Source organism: Eulemur rufifrons, chromosome 16 (assembly GCF_041146395.1).
Source record: "Eulemur rufifrons isolate Redbay chromosome 16, OSU_ERuf_1, whole genome shotgun sequence".
In the NCBI taxonomy this organism is placed as follows: Eukaryota; Metazoa; Chordata; class Mammalia; order Primates; family Lemuridae; genus Eulemur; species Eulemur rufifrons.
The window spans coordinates 3857098-3875872 of NC_090998.1; the positions used below are offsets into that span (position 1 = coordinate 3857098).

At 53.3% G+C, this 18775-nt stretch overlaps 1 protein-coding gene and 1 pseudogene across 6 annotated transcripts in view; one reads left to right on the forward strand and one right to left on the reverse strand.

Annotated features, from left to right (window-relative positions):
- Positions 1-18775, forward strand: part of TSPAN9 (tetraspanin 9) — a 189545-nt gene that overhangs the window by 18837 nt on the left and 151933 nt on the right. The window contains exon 1 of one of the 6 annotated variants that reach the window (XM_069490040.1): positions 17354-17371. The exons of 4 other annotated variants lie outside the window; for them this stretch is intronic. The gene's annotated coding sequence lies outside the window, so the exon portion shown is untranslated. Of the gene's footprint in view, positions 1-17353; positions 17372-17505; positions 17622-18775 lie in introns of those variants that run through there. One more of the 6 variants, XM_069490038.1, reaches the window with a different exon arrangement.
- On the reverse strand, positions 8625-9606 carry LOC138396767 (ephrin-B3 pseudogene; annotated as a pseudogene).

Below are 18775 nucleotides of genomic sequence, written 5' to 3' on the forward strand. Positions count from 1 at the left end.
CTCTAGCCGTCTGGGTGCTCGGGGATATCGCTCTGAATGGACACTGCCACTCTTGACCTGTTCATTTGCTTGTTTCTCCGGGTCTCATGTCCCTTCCTCTGGGCCTCCCTCTTCCCTGGACTGGAACTCCCAAGGAGGTGTCACCCCGCTAGGTGAGCCCACTGTACCCTGCGGAGACTCAGTCAGCAGTGGTGCTGGCAGAGTTCTTGAAAGAATCTTCATGTACCTGCCTTTGCCATTTTAAAGATGGTCTCCAGGGAGCTCCAGATAAGGTCCCACCCAGGAATGGTGGGTGGGTCTGCAGTGCGCCCGGAGGAGGGGAGAGGAGGGGCTGACTCTGAGAAGGGGTCATAAGCCTAGGGACCTTATTGGCTGGGCCCAGTCTTTGCTTTCCTGAAGCAGTGGCCCCACCTGTCCGTGGAAGGAGGCTTTCTTGCTAGCGAAGTCCGTGGCACCTGTCTGGCCTGCTCAGCGTTTCTGCAGCAGTTGGCTTGGCCCTGGGGGTGGAGGGTAGAGTCACAGCTTGGGGGCCCCTGTAGCAAGGGCTTTGCAGACAGCAGGCCTGAGATGAGGGAATGCCTCACGAGTGCCTTGATCTCTTGTGACCCTCTCTTCCTGGAGGGCTCCTCTCTCCTTCAGGTCCGCACCCAGGCATGATCATGCGTGTGGAAGGAAGACTGAACTAGGACTCAGGAGTCCTGGTCCGCTTAGCCTTGGCCACCAGACAAGTCTGACATGAGTGAAGTCTCTGTTTCTTCCTCCGCAAAGTGGGAAGGGTGGTGGCTCCGTGGGAGTTGGAGGAAGGGCTCTTCCGCAGGACCATCCTTGTGGGAAGGATGGTGGCTCCGTGGGAGTTGGAGGAAGGGCTCTTCCACAGGACCATCCTCATGGGAAGGATGCTGGCTCCGTGGGAGTTGGAGGAAGGGCTCTTCCGCAGGACCATCCTCGTGGGAAGGATGGTGGCTCCGTGGGAGTTGGAGGAAGGGCTCTTCCGCAGGACCATCCTCGTGGGAAGGATGGTGGCTCTGTGGGAGTTGGAGGAAGGGCTCTTCCACAGGACCATCCTCGTGGGAAGGATGGTGGCTCCGTGGGAGTTGGAGGAAGGGCTCTTCCGCAGGACCATCCTCATGGGAAGGATGGTGGCTCCGTGGGAGTTGGAGGAAGGGCTCTTCCGCAGGACCATCCTCGTGGGAAGGATGCTGGCTCCGTGGGAGTTGGAGGAAGGGCTCATCCGCAGGACCATCCTCGGTGTTCGAGGCTGCTGGCTTCTCAGAGAAGCTTGCACTGTCCTGAAGAGTGTGGACTTGGCATCTTCCTCAGCAAAAGCTCAAGACCCTTTGCAAATGAGCGTCCTTTTTCTCACAGGAGGAAAAGGTAACGTTATTTGAGGGCTGGGTGTTCCGAGGGGCCGGTGCCCACAAAGGCAGCGCCGCCCTGGATGGGGAGCGCCAGGGGAGCAGGGGCGTTGCTGTGTATAAGTATTCATGGCCAGGCCAGGCGCGGTGGCTCACGCCTGTAATCCTAGCACTCTGGGAGGCCGAGGTGGGCGGATCATTTGAGCTCAGGAGTTCGAGACCAGCCTGAGCAAGAGCGAGACCCCATCTCTACTAAAAATAGAAACAAATTATATGGACAGCTAAAAATATATATAGAAAAAATTAGCCGGGCATGGTGGTGCATGCCTGTAGTCCCAGCTACTCGGGAGGGTGAGGCAGGAGGATCGCTTGAGCTCAGGAGCTTGAGGTTGCTGTGAGCTAGGCTGACGCCACGGCACTCACTCTAGCCTGGGCAACAGAGTGAGACTCTGTCTCAAAAAAAAAAAAAAAAAAAAAGTATTCACGGCTGCATATCCAGCGTCTAGAAAGGCATCAGCACAAAGTGGTCACTCGGCTGGTATTCGTGGACTGAGTGGGTGATTCCCGGAGAAGGGAGTGCCAGCGTCTAGGTGGCCGGGATGGTGCTGCACTCAGCTTGTGCTTTTGTGAGTCAGGAAGACGACTGCGCACAGGAAGCCCCAGCTGCTGCTCCTGGGTGGGAGAGCCTGCCTTAGAACCCAGGTGTTCTGCCTCCTGGTTCCAGCTTGTTCCACTGGGGTCTCAAGAAAATAGTGAAAACTGAGATAATTACAGCCAGTATTGACCGAGTGCATTGTCGTGAGCTGTGGTGTCCGGAGTTTTGGCCTCCTTCCTGAATGTGTTCACTGGAGAGAAGTTTCCTGAACTTGTTCTCCGTTCTCCGTGGCCGTCTTCCCCAGTTCCCTGGTGTCTTCCTCAGAACCCCCTTGCCCTTGATGTGACTGTAGTGGAAACACACGCACTGCGTTCGTCAGCCTCGTCCGTGGCGGCTGTTGTCTGCATGCTGTTTTAGTTCAACCGATATTTATTTGGGATTTTCATATTGGTTATCTTTCTGCTCTCTACATGGTTATCTGTATGGGATTTGTTCATTTGTGCTTTTGCCGAACATCAGTTGAGCGCTTGTGGTGTGCAGGCATTTATGGTGGGCACCTGGGGTTCAGTGGTGAACAGGACTGTGCGTCCCTGTCCAGGGACCTCAGACCCAACTCAGGGGACTCCTTGAGGCAGGAACTGTGTCTCTGTGACTGTGGTTTCCTTTCGGTATTCAGGGTCCCCAAGCTGTGAGTGACATTTGGCTGCTGGGAGAAGTAGTTTTAGGGTCGTCCATTTCTGTGGGGCTCCTCAGCCTGCCAGGCATGGAAGCATATACCTAGGCGTGGTCTTACTATTGTTATCTCCTGACAGTGACCTTGAGAATTGGCTGGAATGAGGCCACCGAGCCTCCGAGGACTGATACCTCGTGGGTGGAGAGTTGGGCTGGGGCTTGCGTTTCTGGTCCTCGCCTCTGCTGGGTTCACTGTGAGTGTCCTGAGACTCGTTCATCCCACACATGTTTCAGGGGCTCCTCTGGGCCAGGTACTGTTCTAGGCTCTGGGGCTACAGGAGTGAAGAAAAATCCCTACTCTCAAGAGCTGGTATTTTGGTGGAGGAGACAGACAATAAACAATTAAAATGCTGTAGTATATTGGGTGGTGGCAAATGCTGTGGAGGAACGAGAAGCTGGAAAGGGGGCGTGAGGATGAGGCAAGAGTCAAGGAGTGCAGAAGGCCTTACCTAGGAGGTGACATTTTAGGGAGATGGGACGAAGGTGATGGAGTGAGCCTGTGAATATCTGGGGCAGGTGCCTCCCAGGGCAGGAGGTGCAAAGGCCCTGAGGCAGGAGCACGTGAGGTTTGTTCAAGCCAGTACAACTGGAGTGGAGTGAGCGGGGGAAGGTTATGGGACTCGGATCACATAGGGCCTTGAAGGCTGTAGCTCTTATGGCAGGAGAGTTAGGAGCTACAGAGGGATTTGCACACAGGAGTGAGAAAGCAGCCTTCATTTCAGAAGGGTCTCCGTGGCTGCTGTGTGCAGAATCAGCTGAGCAATAGCAACGACACAACTGTTACCCACCAAGTGCTTAGCGTGTGTCCGGCGCGGCGCAGACTCTTTATGTGTCTCGTTTAACCCTCACAGCCAGTCTCTCTCCATTTTACTTAGGAGGAAGCCGAGGTTCAGCGAAGTTAAACATTTTGCCCATGGCCACAAAGTTAGAAGGTAGTGGAGCCGGCTGTCAGCTTAGGTCAGTCTGATTCCAGAGTTTGTGTTCTGGACTCTTGTCCATATTTCCAGGGCAAAGGGACCGATTGTTTAGGACAACAGTGAACAAATGTCCTCTGTGCCGGCCAGGCTGCCCCCGTGCCTGGATTTGGCCACTCTCAGGTGTTCCGCTGGTCACCGCGGTGGGGGTGGGTGGGGGCAGGCCCTCTCCTTTAGCTCACTCATTTGGTGGAAGGAAAAGCAAATTGCTTCCAGATGAGGGAGGGCTGCTGCCTGGGGAGTGGAATGTGTGCCCCGTCTGCAGACAGCAGCTTCTCTGGGCCTGCGGGACCCTGTGTCTTTGTGTTTGGCCCGTCAGACGAGCCCTGCTACCAGAGACCTGAGCTGTCTGCTACTGGCGTGGGCGCAGCGCCCGAGGCAGGGAGATGGGGGGGCCACTGCAGATGAGCCTTGCTCTCCCTGGGGACAGAACCTCCCTGTGTTTCTGAGTGAAGTCTGGGCCAAAATGCCCTGTCTTTTGTCTATTCCTTTTCTTCCAAGTAGTTCAGATCAGTTTCAGAATGTCACTTCCATAATCCTTGTATTTATTGCTCCCCGGGGGAGTAAGGAGGATTTTTTTCCTTGTCTTTAAGAAAAATGCTACAGTGCTACAGGGTGGGAAAGTTGGGGTCAGAGAGTGAGGCTGGCTGGAGCCCGGGCAGGAACCCAGGAGCCCAGGCCTGGGTGCAGCTTGCCTTGGGAGGGGCTGGGAGGGAAGAAGTGAGCTAAGAGGGAAACTGGGCTTCTGGATTTGGGGGTTGTTCCTTTTCATTCACCATGTGCTCTGGTGCCTGAGTCCGTGGGGGTGGGGTGGGTGGGAGTGGTGCTCCCTGTCCTTACCTAGTAGCTGTTTCAAGGAGTGAATGTGGCCCTGGGGTCCAGGCCCTCTCTGTACACACCCCCCCCAACACGTTCTCTCTCTCACACACACTTCGTGCTCATGTGCACGCTCATGTTCTCACGTGTGCCTGCTCACACCCGTGCTCACTCCCGCCCTTACCCTTACGTGCACATTCACAGGTGTAGTGCACACTCACTCTCGCACACAGTCCTCCCCCAACACACACTTACACATGGCATGCACACTCTTGCACACAGGTTTGTCACGTGCCTGCTCTCACACACGCTTGCATCTCGCTCACACGATTGCCCAGTTCGCCCGAGCAGTCACCCTCCTGTACCCAGAGGGAGGGGCCTGGGATGCACGTGTCAGGGATGGGCAGCAGTTGACTTGGCATGACAGTTTCTGACAGCGGTGGAGTCCCCACAGTACTGACCTTTTAGCCTACCACATCCCATGCCTCAGTTTACCTTTCTTGTGTAATACGGAAGAGCGAGAACTTGGAGAGACACGGGTAGTTCAGTGTTCTGAGATCTGCAGCTGAGAGGTGTTGCACCTGTGAAATGGCAAATGAGCAAAGGAGGAAAGCGGTGGTGGGAAGTGGGGGAGAGAGATCCTTACGAAGAGAGGAGGCAGCCCCTTGGCTGGGCTCCCTGGCTGCACGGTGCCAGCCCGAGCTGGGTTCTGGAGCGCTGCGTGTGCTCCTCAACCTTGAGTGTGTACCATTAGCAAAACCAAGACCTTGGCCACAGAGCGCGGGGCCCTGGGGAGGAGGACGCATCGTTCAGCGGGGTGGAAAAGGACCCCTTTGGAAAGGAAAGGCTCTCTCTTGGCTGCTCAGGCCCCAGCGGGCTACCGGCCACAGAAGCAAAGCAAACAGGCCCCTGACTTTGTTTCTGTTTCAGAAACCTTGCTGCTGCCACTGCAGAGCACAAAATCATCACGGGGCTGTGGAAATCCAATTAGACTTGAGCCCCGGGCGCCCTCCCTCCGTGGGGGTGGGGGGAGGAGAGACTGTATCTGGAAAGCTGCCTCCATCAATTTGAGTTAGACTGGTGGAGGGCCCCACTGTTACTCATCCTTGACTGTTTCTTCTGACCTCCAAGTCCAGCAAGTGAAAATCTGCATGAAAACCTGAGGTCTGCCAGGCAGCACCTCAGTGGGTTGGGTGGCCCGGAGACTTGGATAGTGTCCCCAGCCTGTTTGGCTGCCTGACCGGGTGACCTGGGGCCTCCGTCCCCAGGTCCTGGGCCTGGCATCTTTCTGAACCTTAAAGCTCGGGCTTTCACAGTGGGTGTGGGAAGGGAGGGACCAAGCACAGTGACCCCCAGCCCAGCCCAGCCCCCATGTCCCAGGTACCTGCAGGGGCCTGTGCATGCCTCTGCTCAGTCAGGCTCTCGGTGGCCTATGCCTTATGGAGCTGGCAGGCTACTCCAGGGACCTTTAGGTCATACCAGAGCCTGCCTTTTGCCTCAGATTGGTTGTACTTTATTTATTTGTGTATCACCTCGTTCCAGAAGCAGTGATTAAACCAAATCCAGATACCTGCTAATATCACTAGTGCTGCTTGAGCACGGATTTGTTCCTGGCTTGAGTTTCCAGTGTTGACTAGGACTCTTGTTTGCGGTCAGCAGACTGATGGATCGTGACAGGTCCCCAAGCCTTTGCACCTATTCCTGCGGCCTGGACCAACATTGTGCTGTTTATGCTTTACTTATCCTTGTGGATTCAGTTTAGATGTCACCCCCTCCCCTGAGCGTTCCCTGCCTCCTCCTTGCCGGGCTGGGCGCCTTTCTTATGTGGACCACGTAGTGGGCACTCTGTTCGTATCTGTTGGCCTTGCAAATCTGAAAAAGATATCATTTACATTCAAAACATTTATTGATATTTTGGCTTGGTATAGGATCCAGGCTGGCGATCTTTCTTCTTTTTGGTGCAAAACAGCATCGCTTAATTTTCTTTTGAATTTCAAGGTACCATTGAGAAGTCTAATGCCATTCTGATTTTAACTTTGTAGGTAGCATGACTTTTCTCTCTGGAGTCCCTAGTGTCCTGTGTAAAGTCTCTCTGTCTCTAGTGTTCTGAAACATCACATACGACATGCCTTAGTGCACGCATGCAGGGTGCTCTGTGATCCACACGTTATTTGATTCTGGAAAATGTTCTTGAATGACTTCACCGATAATCTACTTTCTTTTGGAACTCCTGGAATTGGGATATTAATCTCCTGGATTGGTCTTATAATTTTATTATAATTTCTATTCTTCTTCCCTCCTTTCTTGGAGATTTCTTCAGCTTTATCTTCCCGCCTTCTATGAAGGTTTTTATTTTAGTTAGCATATTTTTAATTTCTAAAAGATTTTATGTTTTCTAAATATTCCTCTTTTAATAGCACTCTGTTTTGGTTTCATGGATACAATATCATCTCTAATTTCTCTGAGGAGATTAGTGGCAGTTTTATTTTTGGGAGGAAGGATTCTTCACTGTTTCCTCGTGTGTGTGTGTGTGTGTGTGTGTGTGTTTTCAGTCTTTCCTGTGAAGGCTTTGTTTAGAAGTGTTGTGAGCCTTGGAAATCTGCTTACATTTGAGGGAGGGATTGAAAAGGTAATTGGAAGCTGTGTGTGTGTGTGTGTGTGTGTGTGTATTTATGTGCGCACCCCGGCTTGTGGATTCCGGGCCTCATTTAGGGTGGCCTGGTTGGCCTGTTTTGTTTAGAAACCTAGTAAGTTAATCTCCCGGGTACTTTTTCCTGAGCTATCAGGATTTCCTAGGGAGGAATCTTCTTAGTCTACCTGGAAGGTCTAAGACACTCCCTGCACGCAGGAGGCTGGTGGAGGAAGAGTGCAGGGTCTCGCTTTCTGCACTTACACGTACCACCCTATCTTCCCTGTGCCTGGCTGCCCTAGTCCACAGGCCTCCTGCCATACCTTCTCCCAAGAAGGCCCACTCTGTGGTCTTGTACTGGGGGGGAGGGACATTTACCTGGCTCAGGGAGGGGGGGCAGGGATCTGGGGAGTGGGGTCTTTTCCGAAGCAGATGTTTAATCCGGCCTCCGGTTCGCAGCCCTCCTGTGCTGCTGATCGCTAAGCCTTTTGGGGGTTCTGGGTGCTAATGGGGTTGTTTCAGCTTCTTTCCTTCCTTTCCTTTCTTTCTTTTTCCAACTTTTGAAGTTTTTTATTCTTTTTTTGACTTTTGTTGTTCAGATTTCTCTTTTACAGTAAAACTATTGAGGTAACGGCATACGCCGCCACTGTGGCAATATGAACTTCCTATTCCCCGGAAGGAGAGATTAGAGAAGTCAGGAAGGAGCTGGGAACTACTGCACCAGGGAGATGCCGTGGCCTCTGCTGGACAAAGCAGCCGTCTTGGCTGGTGACTGAGGTGGCCGACTTGGAGCCCAAGGGCAGCTCTGATCTAACAAAACTGAGCTGGGAGGAAACTGAGGCAACACGCAGCTGTGCACTAGAGGGCACAGGTCATTATGGAAACAGCGGTCACGGCTAAGTGCCATCGTCAGCTAGACCAGCCAGTAGGCCCTCATTTTTGGCAGACTGAGGGGAGTGGTTGGGATGAGAGGTCACAGGGGGCCAAGAGCTAAGGGGAGAAATGCTGGATGCCCCCCCACCCCCAGGAGAGGGGGGTGGCACAGGATAAGAAGGCAAGAGGGTAGAAGGAGATGTAGGGAGGAGGATGCTAGGGAAGAGGAACAGACCTAGAGACAGGAGAGAAAGACGAGCCATGGAGAGAAGAGTAGGACAGTGAGCGGCAGAAAGAAAGAGGTGCCTACGGAGAGACAGACCGTGTCTGCTCCTAGCTCAGTGGGTACGGGGGACAAGGATACCTGGGTCATGGTCAGAGAGGAGGCTGAGCCTGCACCTCTTCCCCAGGGGAACAGGACCCAGGAGCAAAGAGACAGAGAGGGGCTCCCATGGCCAAGGGGAGGCGGGAGGTGGTGCGGTGGAACCTTAAGGAATCCTAAAAGTGGAGGAGAGGGCAGCAGCCAGGAGGAGCAAAGGCACTGGTGGGGCAAAGGGGGCAAGGAGATGTTGGAGGTGTCCCCAAACCAGGAATTAAACTTGAGGAGCACCCCAAGAAGGGTTGGATTCAGGAGAGCCAGGCGTGAGCCCTCATACTTTGTAGTAGGTGTTTGGGGCTCTGGGGGGGCCCATCCTGCACAACGTACAAGGATGCCCATAGTCGCCACTCACCTTCTCACAGTGGGGACAGAGGGGGTATCTGCAGCCCCACCACCCCGCAGAGCTATCCCCAGCTCCCCAGGCTCAGCCTCCACCCCCCAGGCCCAGAGACTCTCCCCTTCTGAAGGAGCCAGGACCAGGGTGGCGACTCTCCCAAGGCTTGGCCCGCCGTCTGCCAACGCGTAGCACACCCAGCGCCTGCCATGCCTAGCAAGAGCAGCGCCTGCCCCCCCGGCCCCACTGCCCCAGCCACTGCGGGCATGCTGGGAGGGGCAGGGGACACCCTGGGAGGCTGCACTGCTCTTGGGGTCACCTGGTGTGTTCTCCTTCCCAGGCTGCAGGCTGTGTGCTGCCCCTCGGCCTCTCCCCATGGACATTTCAGACACAGGTTTTCAGGGAACAGCCCCTCCTCAGGGACTTTGGCCTACTCGGAGAAGTACCTTCATGCCTCTGGTTAGGCACACACCTCCCTGCAAGCTCTCCAGGCCTTCCTGGGTCCCAGCCAATGTGGCAATTTTGTAGTAACCATGGTGTCAGTGGAACTCACGGCTCCAGAGGGCTAGGGCTATACTCCTGGAACTGGATGGTGACGCGGAGGTCCAGGTCTGGCCAGTCACAAGGGAGAAGGAGGTTTGGGGCACGGGGTGCCTCCCAGTGCCAGCCCTGGGCACCTCCTACCAGGTACAACTTGTAGAACTCGTAATTGGGAAAGGAGCTGGGGGTGGGGGGTGGGCAATGGGGTGTGGGCAGGAGGCCAGGCCGGGGGGCAGGGAAGGTCTAGCCAGTCCCTGGTCTGAGGGTATCGCACCCTCTGCCTGGAGCCTCTTATTTGCCGAGTTCCAGTAGGCAGGCTCCAGGCTGCGCCCAGACACCAGCCCCCAAACCCCAGCAGCAGCAGGGTGCCGACCAGCATGCTCCTGGCCCAGAAGGGGGGCCCCCATAACTCCACCAAGGCCTGGGGGGTGGGGCACCAACTCTCCCAAAGTCACTCACCCCCTGGGGTGACAGCTTTGGCTGCCTGGCTGTTCATCCCCGGCCACCCTGGTGGCTGATGTCCCCAGCTCCCAAGTGGGCCTGCTTCCTGCTCTGCCCACGACCCCGCTACAGAGGGCTCAGCCCCACACGAGCCCCTGCAGGGGCTGTCTGCAGGTGCCCTATGCCCACCCCCCTGCCAGCACCTCAGGATTTGAGAGCTTGCCTAAGTGGAGGACTGGGGGAGCCGGGGGCCTGTGGGGGCGGCATGGGGTGCTGGACTAGGGAGCGAGCAAGGGGGCGCCGAGCCGGATGAGGGCAGCAGGCTAAGGGAGGATGGATTCAGCTTTCTTAAGTCCATTAACATTTGTCCTTCTACCCTCCGGTCTCTAAAATCTTGTTGCAATCATCAACCTCCCTGCTCTCTGATATTGCAGGTTTATGCTTTAAAAAGTCTCTTTACTCTTGATTTAGCGAGGCGTCAGCTCGGCGGAGGCAAGTGCAGGCGCTCTCTGAGAGTGCTGGGAGAGTGTTGGCCACATCACGTTTAGATGCCCTTGTTTATTTGTAACAGCCCAGTGGATGCTTTTCTTCAGCTCTTGTGGAAAAGGAATGAAAGTGCATTTTGTTACATTTGTTGCCGGTTCAGACTCTGTTCTGAGGTGCAGCCACTTGCTGCCTTGCTGGACCTGTTACACATGCAACTATTTAGTAACATTGTTTCTGGCTTGTGGTGGGGGCACCGCAGACTTTTTTCTCATCCTGGTTTATTTTCTCTGGCTCTAGCAAGCGTGTTATGTCTCTAATTATCGAGGAGGAATTAAATAAATGAGAATAAAAAAGCTTCAAGATAGCCACAGCCTACTGCATTCATGGCCTTTTGCAGGTCACTCTATCACTTTAGAGCACAGTTTCTTTTCTGTAAAACAAGTGGTTGGACTGGATGCATCCAAGGTGTCATCCAAGTGCAAGTCCTGTGATTCCGCTGTCATCCTCTCCTGTCTGTGGTATGACACTAGAAGCTTCTTGTAGAAAAGAACTGCCCCTACCCCCACTTTCTGGGGCCCAGACTGACCTTCCACTGCTGGCCTGAATTCTTGTTCCCCTTCAGAGCACAGTCCAAACCCTGCCTTCATGAACACTTCTCCCCTGCTCCAGTCCCCGCCAGCCCGCTCTCTCCAGCCTCCTTCCACAGTTTTAGTTTGTAGCTGGGCGCAAAGGACGGGTATAGTCCTTGAGGCCTGTTGGCACCAGACTTGAATTTCAGTTTTGTCACTTACTCGCTGTGTGACCTTGGACAGGTTTCCTCATCTGTGCAAAAGGACTCTGTAATAAAACCTATCTGATGGGGTTCATATGAGAATTAAGTGAGATATGCATTTAAAACTCCTCCTTTAATGTGTCACAGAAGACACAAATGCAAAAAGATAATAACCGGAACCGTCGGCATTTCTGTGCGTTACCTTATTTACCCACAGAGCGGGTTCGTTTGTTATTTTCGTGGCACAAATGAAGAGGCTGAGCCGTAAAGAGGTACCAGGCCCAAGGTTGCAAATCAGAGACATTTAGCCCTCACATTTTCATTAGGTGTTTTGTGTTTGCATTTATCCCTGAATATTTATTGATGCTGACTGTATGTCAGGTTGTAGTGCTGGGTATACAACAGTGAAAAAGATAAAGTTCCTGTGCCCATAAGCTTGTATGCCAGTGTAAGAGCCAGGCAGGAACGGGCAGATACGAGTGTCTGGGGTAGAGGCAGCGTGAAGGAGACAGGGATGAGGGTAAGGGCAGAAAGTGGTGGGCGGGAGAGCTGCCCAGGAAGTCACATTTGGGGGACACCTCAAGGGATCAGGGGAGCAGTCCTGGGGATACCTTGGGAGGCACACTGCAGGCACTGGGAGCAGCAAGTGTGTTTGAATAGCAGGACCCAGCTCTGGTTGTGTCCTGAGGCCATGATGAGAACTTGGGCTTGTTTCCTCAACTCACTGTTTCCTCGTTGAGGTCAAAAGATGGCATCTTTTTCTTCTTTTGTGTCCTGTACAATATTGGTTAAAGAAAAGGATGGGTACTTTGTTTCACATTTTTTGGTTGATTAATTCTTCTACCTTCTATCTTCTTAGGTCACCTGACGCAGGGGTTGTATGCAGTCAGCACTCTGAGGTGGCTCTCAATCCCCTTCCCACATTCCCCAGGGACATGGGCCTGGGGCTGTGACCCCTGGGAGACCCAAGGGGCATCCAGACTCAGAGTGCTGGCTGCCACAAACTCGGCCCTGCGGCCTCGCTGGCCGTTTAGCCCTTCAGCCAGCTGCACGCCTGCCCTCCCACTCCCGCAGGTCCAGAGTCAAGTTCTGCAGAGAAGCCTTCCCTGACCCCCGGTCTGGGTCGGGCCCCCTTGTTCTGAGCGCTCACAGGGCTGTGGCTTCTTTCCTTCACAGCAGCACTTACGCCACTTACAATTGTGTTTCATCCTCACTGGGCCATAAACGCCAGGAGGACAGAGTTTATTTCTGTTATTACTCAGCCCTTCCCCTCCCCTGCATCTGGAACATCTAGCACGGGGATTGGCAAATTTTGTCTGTAAAGGACCTGAGTGTAAATATTTCAGCCTTCGCAGACCATACGGTCTCTGTTGCAACTACTCAGCCCCACCCATGTAGCGCAAAAGTGGCCGTAGACAATACCTGAATGAATGAGCGTGGCTGTGTTCTAGTACAATTCATTTATGGACATTTAAATTTGAATTTCATATAATTTCCATGTCATAAAGTACTCTGCTTTTTATTTTTTTCCCAATCTTATAAAATATAAAAACCATTCTTAGCTTGTAGACCATACAAAAACAGACAGTGAGTGGGTTGGGTTCAGGCCACAGACTGCAGTTTGCTGACCCCTCATGTCAGGCAATGAATGCATAGCTTAGAGCACTTTTTTTTTTTTTTTTGAGACAGAGTCTCTCTCTGTTGCCCAGGCTAGAGTGCCGTGGCGTCAGCCTAGCTCACAGCAACCTCAAACTCCTGGGCTCAAGCGATCCTCCTGCTTCAGCCTCCCGAGTAGCTGGGACTACAGGCATGTGCCACCATGCCCGGCTAATTTTTTCTATATATATTTTTAGCTGTCTATATAATTTCTTTCTATTTTTAGTAGAGATGGGGTCTCGCTCTTGCTCAGGCTGGTCTCGAACTCCTGAGCTCAAACGATCCGCCCACCTCGGCCTCCCAAGTGCTGGGATTACAGGCGTGAGCCACCACATATAGCACATTTTTAATGACTATTTGTAGAATGAGTGGATGATACCTGGGACACCAGCAAGAGATGGTGAGCTTCTGCCTTCTCTTAATTAACTCCGTAACCTCAGTCCTTTACCAGAGTCCCCATCACCTGTCAATATTAAGGAAGATGGCCAACTGGCCTAGCCCTCTGGGAGGCCGAGGCAGGAGGATCACTTGAGCTCAGGAGTTTGCGAACAGCCTGAGCAACAGAGCAAGACCCTGTCTCTACTAAAAATAGAAAAATTAGCCAGGCGTCCTGGCATGTGACTGTAGTCCCAGCTACTTGAGCGGCTGAGGCAGGAGGATTGCTTGAGCCTAGGGGTTGGAGGTTGCTGTGAGCTATGATAACACCGTTGCACTCTCGCCAGGGCAGCAGAGTGAGAGTCTGTCTCAAAAAACAGATGGCCAACTGGTTCGCTTTCTTGAGATGTAGCTCAGTGGTTTTTCACATGTGTGACCACCATCACTGTCAATTTCAGAATGTTTTCATCACTCCCAAAGGAAACCCTATTAGCAGTCACTCCCATCCTCCTCCCCCACAATTTTTGTCCTTGTCCTAGATAACCATTAATGTACTTTTTGTATTTATGGCTTTACCTCTTCTGGACATTTCATGTAAATGGGATTACACAATATGTAATCTTCTGTGACTGGCTTCTTTCACTTAGGATAATGTTTTCAGGGTTCCTCCATGTTGCAGCATGCGTCAGAATTTCATTCCTTTTTCAGGCTCAGCAATATTCCATTGTATGGACGGACCACATTTTGTTTATCCTTACCCATTCATCAGCTGACAGACATTTGAGTTAGTGCTACCTTTTAAAAGGTGCATAAGGCCGTGTGAATGTTCATGTACAATGTTTTTGTGGGGACGTGTGTTTTCATTTCTCTTGAGCAAACATGTAGGAGTAGAATTGCTGGTTGTCTTTGTGTGTGCTGCGGTAACAAGTACCACACACTGGGTAGCTTATAAACCATCAAATATCTGTTGTTTAGCAGAATTGTATTTCTTACAGCTCTGGAGGCCGGAAGTCCAAGGTCAGGGTGCCAGCATGGTCGGGTTCTGGTGAGGGCCTCTTCTGGGTTGTAGACTCTTGTATCCTCACATGGTGGAAAGAGGGTGAGAGCTCTCTGGGGTCCCTTTCATAAGGACACCAATCTCATTCGTGAGGGCGTCACCCTCATGACCTAACCACCCCCCAAAGGCCCCACCTCCTCACACCATCACCTTGGGGGTTAGGATTTCAACATAAGAATTTTGGGGGGACATAAACATTCAGTCCGTAACACTGGATCGCATGGTAACTGTGTGTCAAACCTCTTAAGGAACTGCTGGGCTGTTTTCCAAAGTGACTGCACCATTTTACATTCCCACCAGCAGTGTATGAGGGTTCTAGTTTCTCCCCATCCTTGTAGACAACTATTTATTTACTTACTTAACAACCCTTTTTACTGTCTGTCTTTTTGATTGGCCAACTAGTTCTTAAGTGGACACACTTCTGGTTGCAAGATGGCGGGCTGACCTTGAGCATTTAGATAAAAGTTTTGTTATTTTCTTTTGTAAAAGCAATGCATGTTATTAGAGCATTTTTGGAAAACAGAACTTGATACCTGTTAGTGATGTTCTTGTTGCATTTGGTCACAATCTGCCAGCTCTTTAACAGTTTGCAGAAGACCAAGGCAGCTGCCCCTGTAAGCTGCACAGTGAATCAGGACACAGACGCTGAGGGCTCAGCCCGGGGTTCAGGAGCCAGCTCTGCTGCTGCCCGGCAACTTGACCTTGACAGGTTGCTAATCCTCTCTCAGCTGCAGTTTTCTCATTGTTAAAAGGGATTTTTGGGGTTACCTACTATGTGGCAGGCATAGCACCTGGGTTATGGTGAAGATTAAACAAAGCAGTGTGTATGAAGTGCTGAGTATGATGTGGGCACTTGATAAGCACTTAATAAATGATAATAAAAACCAAGAAAACCAATAAAGAAGGGAGGTCAGTCTCAGGGCTCCTAATGGTTATAAGGGCATGACAGACCCTTGGAGGAGGAAGGGTCCTTGTGGGTTATCCCCTCCACTCGTCCCTCGCGCTGGGTGCCAGTTGGGTGGCTGGCCTCTGCGTGGCCGTTGCCACGGAGGAGAGCTGCCCTCTGCTGCTCTGCCGCTCAGCCGGCCTCTGCCGCTCCCTCGTCCACAGGACAACCTGCCACCCCTCTGCCTCTTCTCCAGTTCCATCAGCCGTTTCTCGGGTCACTTCATTTCTAGACCCCACCACCCCTGTTGCTGCCTTTGGACGCACTCCGATTCGTTGTTTCCTGGGCTTAGCCGCAGCCTAGAGGTGGACCTGAGCAGTGGAGTGACATTCCTGCCGGAGATGCACACACTGAGGGGGAGCTGTCAGCCTTCGAGGGGGACAGATCCTCACTTTTCCCGGCAGGACGGTTTTAGGCAAGAGGGTGCTCAAGTGGAACGATAGCTTTGTTCTGAATTATGGGAAAAATAAAGTTCCAGTTTCCCCTCTGGCTTTCCGAGCTCAGTCTCGGAAGGCTGCTGCGAGCCTCCTCGTCCTCCGGGCTTCCCGACAGCGTTGCAAGGGCGACTCATTCTGCTGGAAGGGTTTGCAGTCGCAGGGCGTGGAGTTTTCCCCACTGTCACTTCCTATCTTGATAGGGAAGAGCTATTGATACATTTTTTGGGCTCTGTTTTATAAGCTGCAGGAGGGAGATTGTGACTAGTGACCCATTAATAAAAAACGCTTCAGCAGAAACAGAACAAGGGGAAAGGAGAGGAATCAGTTGGGCCATTTATCTGGTTTTTGTGTCCTAGGGCGTCTCTCCTCTGCTGGTGGGAGAAATCCAAGTGCATTTAACAATCCCTCTGCTGCTGCCGTGGGGTAGGAACCTTGTCCTTTTGTAACCAGGAGCAGCCTGGAAACCCACAGCAGGCCCAGCTCTGCCCCGGGGCAGGCAGTGGTGGAGGAGCACACATTCTGGGCATTTCCCACTTCCTCAGGCTGATTTTTTTGAAAGGCCATGCCTAATTTCTCTCTAACCTTGTTCCAGGCTGATTTACATAACTTTATTCTTCTGTGGTTCGTTACTGTCTCAGAAATTCCCCTGTCCATCTGTTCTGGGATCTGAGTCAGTGGGAACAGAACATCCCAGCAGAATCCTGGCCTCTGCCTCCTACTCGGTCCATCCACGACTGGAGGCAGGAGACAGAACAAGGACCCGGAGGAAGTACCTTGGGGGCAGCAGTTGCCACAGGTCCTGGGACTGCGGGCCTAAAAGTTTGCCTACCAGGCTGTCACCTCCCAGCTTGGAGGTGAAGGGAGTGGACCCGGAGGAGGGGGTGCACCCAGAGGCAGTGCAGGGAGGTGGTTAGCACCACTCTCCGGGGTCCTGTCCTGGCTCTGCCACTCCCCCATTATGTGACCATGACAAGCAATTTAGGACCCTTTTCTCGTCTGTGAAGTGGGGATAAAAAGGACCTGTTTCACAAGATTACCCGAATACTGAGTGAGCCAACATGGGGAGCACCCAGGGCCCCGCCTGGCATAGGGACTGCAGGCTGATGATTGCGCCCTCCTACCGCATTCCCCGATCCCTGTTTTTTTTTAATGGGACAAGGGCACCTGTTCTATGCTTATCGACAAACGTGAGAAACCGTCCTCCTGGGCTCAGCTCCGCAGTGTTTGCAGCCCTGGGCTTCGTTGGCGCTCCCTCCCCTCCCCCTCTGCCCAGCAGTCTCCACCGTGTGAGAACCGGCCTTGTGCTGACTGCTGGGTAGCAGCAATCTATTTTCCTTGCCTCAGTTTCCTCATCTATAACTTACAGAAAACAATTATTCCTCCAGAGTTCGTTCTTTCCCCCTGGCCCCCTCCAGAGATGTGACCAGGGTCAGGTGACATATGTTAAGCCCAGCCAGCAGGTTGCAAAGACAGGCAGAGGTTTGGTGGACAGCGAGGAGCTGAGCTGTGGATGGACAGCCGAGTTCGTCCTGTCCACAGGAGTCCTGGGGCAGGGTTCCCAGTAGGATGAGGATGGAGCTTAGCACCCCACTTTGGGTGCTTGAGCAGACCTGGCCCCTTGGGCCGTACCCACCACAGTGAAGGTGGGCGGGATGTTGTTTAGAAAGTCAGTCCACAAATGAATATTCTCCAAGCCCCTCAGGATGCTTATAAAGTGGCCAAGGGTGGCTTAAACACCAGGACGAAAGACCTGCAGTTACTGCCCTACCTTTTATGCCTCAGTCCTGTGCTAGTCACCTATTTTACAGATGAGGAAAACAGGCTCAGAGGGCGTCATTGGCTCCTCCAAGGTCGTGCTGTTGGATATGCCAGGGAAGGGATTTAAACTCGGATCTGGGGGATTCCAAAGTCTATGCTCTCTCCAGGTGGGGGAAATCCTGGTTCTCAGCTCCACGAGGCTGTTGCAACTCCCAGGTCAATCCTCGGGGCCCTTTGGGAGCTGTTGTGAAATGCACTCTCACCCACGTGATGTTTGTGTGTTCTTTTTCCTGCAGGAAGTCTGTCTCCTCTCCCCCCTCTCAGCCCTGCTGCTGTTCCTGCCTGTGGGGCAGCGTGACCTCTCTGTGTGAGCACCCACTGCCCTCTCTGCTCCCAGGCCTTCCTCTCCTCCCTTCTCTCAGCTTAAAGCTCCCGAGATTTAGGGAGGAGGGTGAGCCATTAGCAGGTGAGAGAAACCTGTGCTAAAAGGTTCAGGTGACCTTGGGCTTTTGCTAGGAGGTGGGTTCCCAGGCGCCCCGGGGAGGGAGGTGGTGTGGCAGGCTGTGCTGGCTGTGGCTCCAGAGGTGTTCCCAGGAGGACAGGTGGATCCTGGTGACTGAGGAATGGGGGAAGTGCGGGGCCTGCCACTGAAAGGGCCCCGGGCCTGCCAGCCAGTGGCCCCGGAGTCCTTGGGCATCGCATTCCCCTTTCTGGGCCTCAAGGTAACATGAGGGGTTTGTACCAAATGATCCCCGAGGTCCTTTCAGCCGACTGTTCTAGGACTTAAGATGCCTCGTTAGGAAATACATCGCCCAAGTGCATTCTCTCTTTCTTTCCCCTGTTGCCTCTTTAAAGCAGAGGTTTACTTTTCAGCTGGTGTTAATTGGAAAGCTTAAATATATGCTTTGGAATGAGCAGGAGGAATCCCAAGGCCATAACTCCCTGATTCCTCAAGGGTGCAAGGTTTTCCGGTAAGAACAAGCTCAAACAGGGTTTCCTGGACCTGCAGACAGGACACAGCCTTAAGGTGCTCGTTCACCTCAGGGAACACAGTCCTTTGGAAGCTGGCTGGTTACACCCGCGGGACCCACCCCACACGCTGGCTAATCGGTACCCTAGTGTGGCAGAAACCCAGAGTCCCCTTGGCCCGGGAACCCTTGTCCTGCTGGCAGCCACGGCCGTCCTCAGCCTGCCTCTCCTGCCCCTGCCACCCAGTCCTGCTCTCCTCCGGCTGCACCGTTGACGCTCTGGCCCCAGGTGCTCTTCGTGTCCCTCTGCCCTGCCCTCTCTTGCTCAGGCCTTCCCTGTCCCTCCTCATCTTTCCCTGTTGATGTCTCCCTGTTACTTTCACGCCCAGTCTTCCTTCCCACCCACGCTGGGTAGGGAGGGGACCGGGCTCCGTGCAGGCCCAGCCCGCGGAACATACGGTATGAACCCCAACGCAGGGATGGGGAGAGGGGAGGGAGAATCGCCACTGACCGATCACTTCCTGTTGGCTGAGCCCCCGTCACCTGCCTGTTGTGGGGCTGAGCTCTTCAGGGGAAGCAAAGATGTGCACACAACCCTTCCCTTGGGGGGCTGCCCGTGACGGTGGGGGGGACCCGCCCTCACGAGGGACTG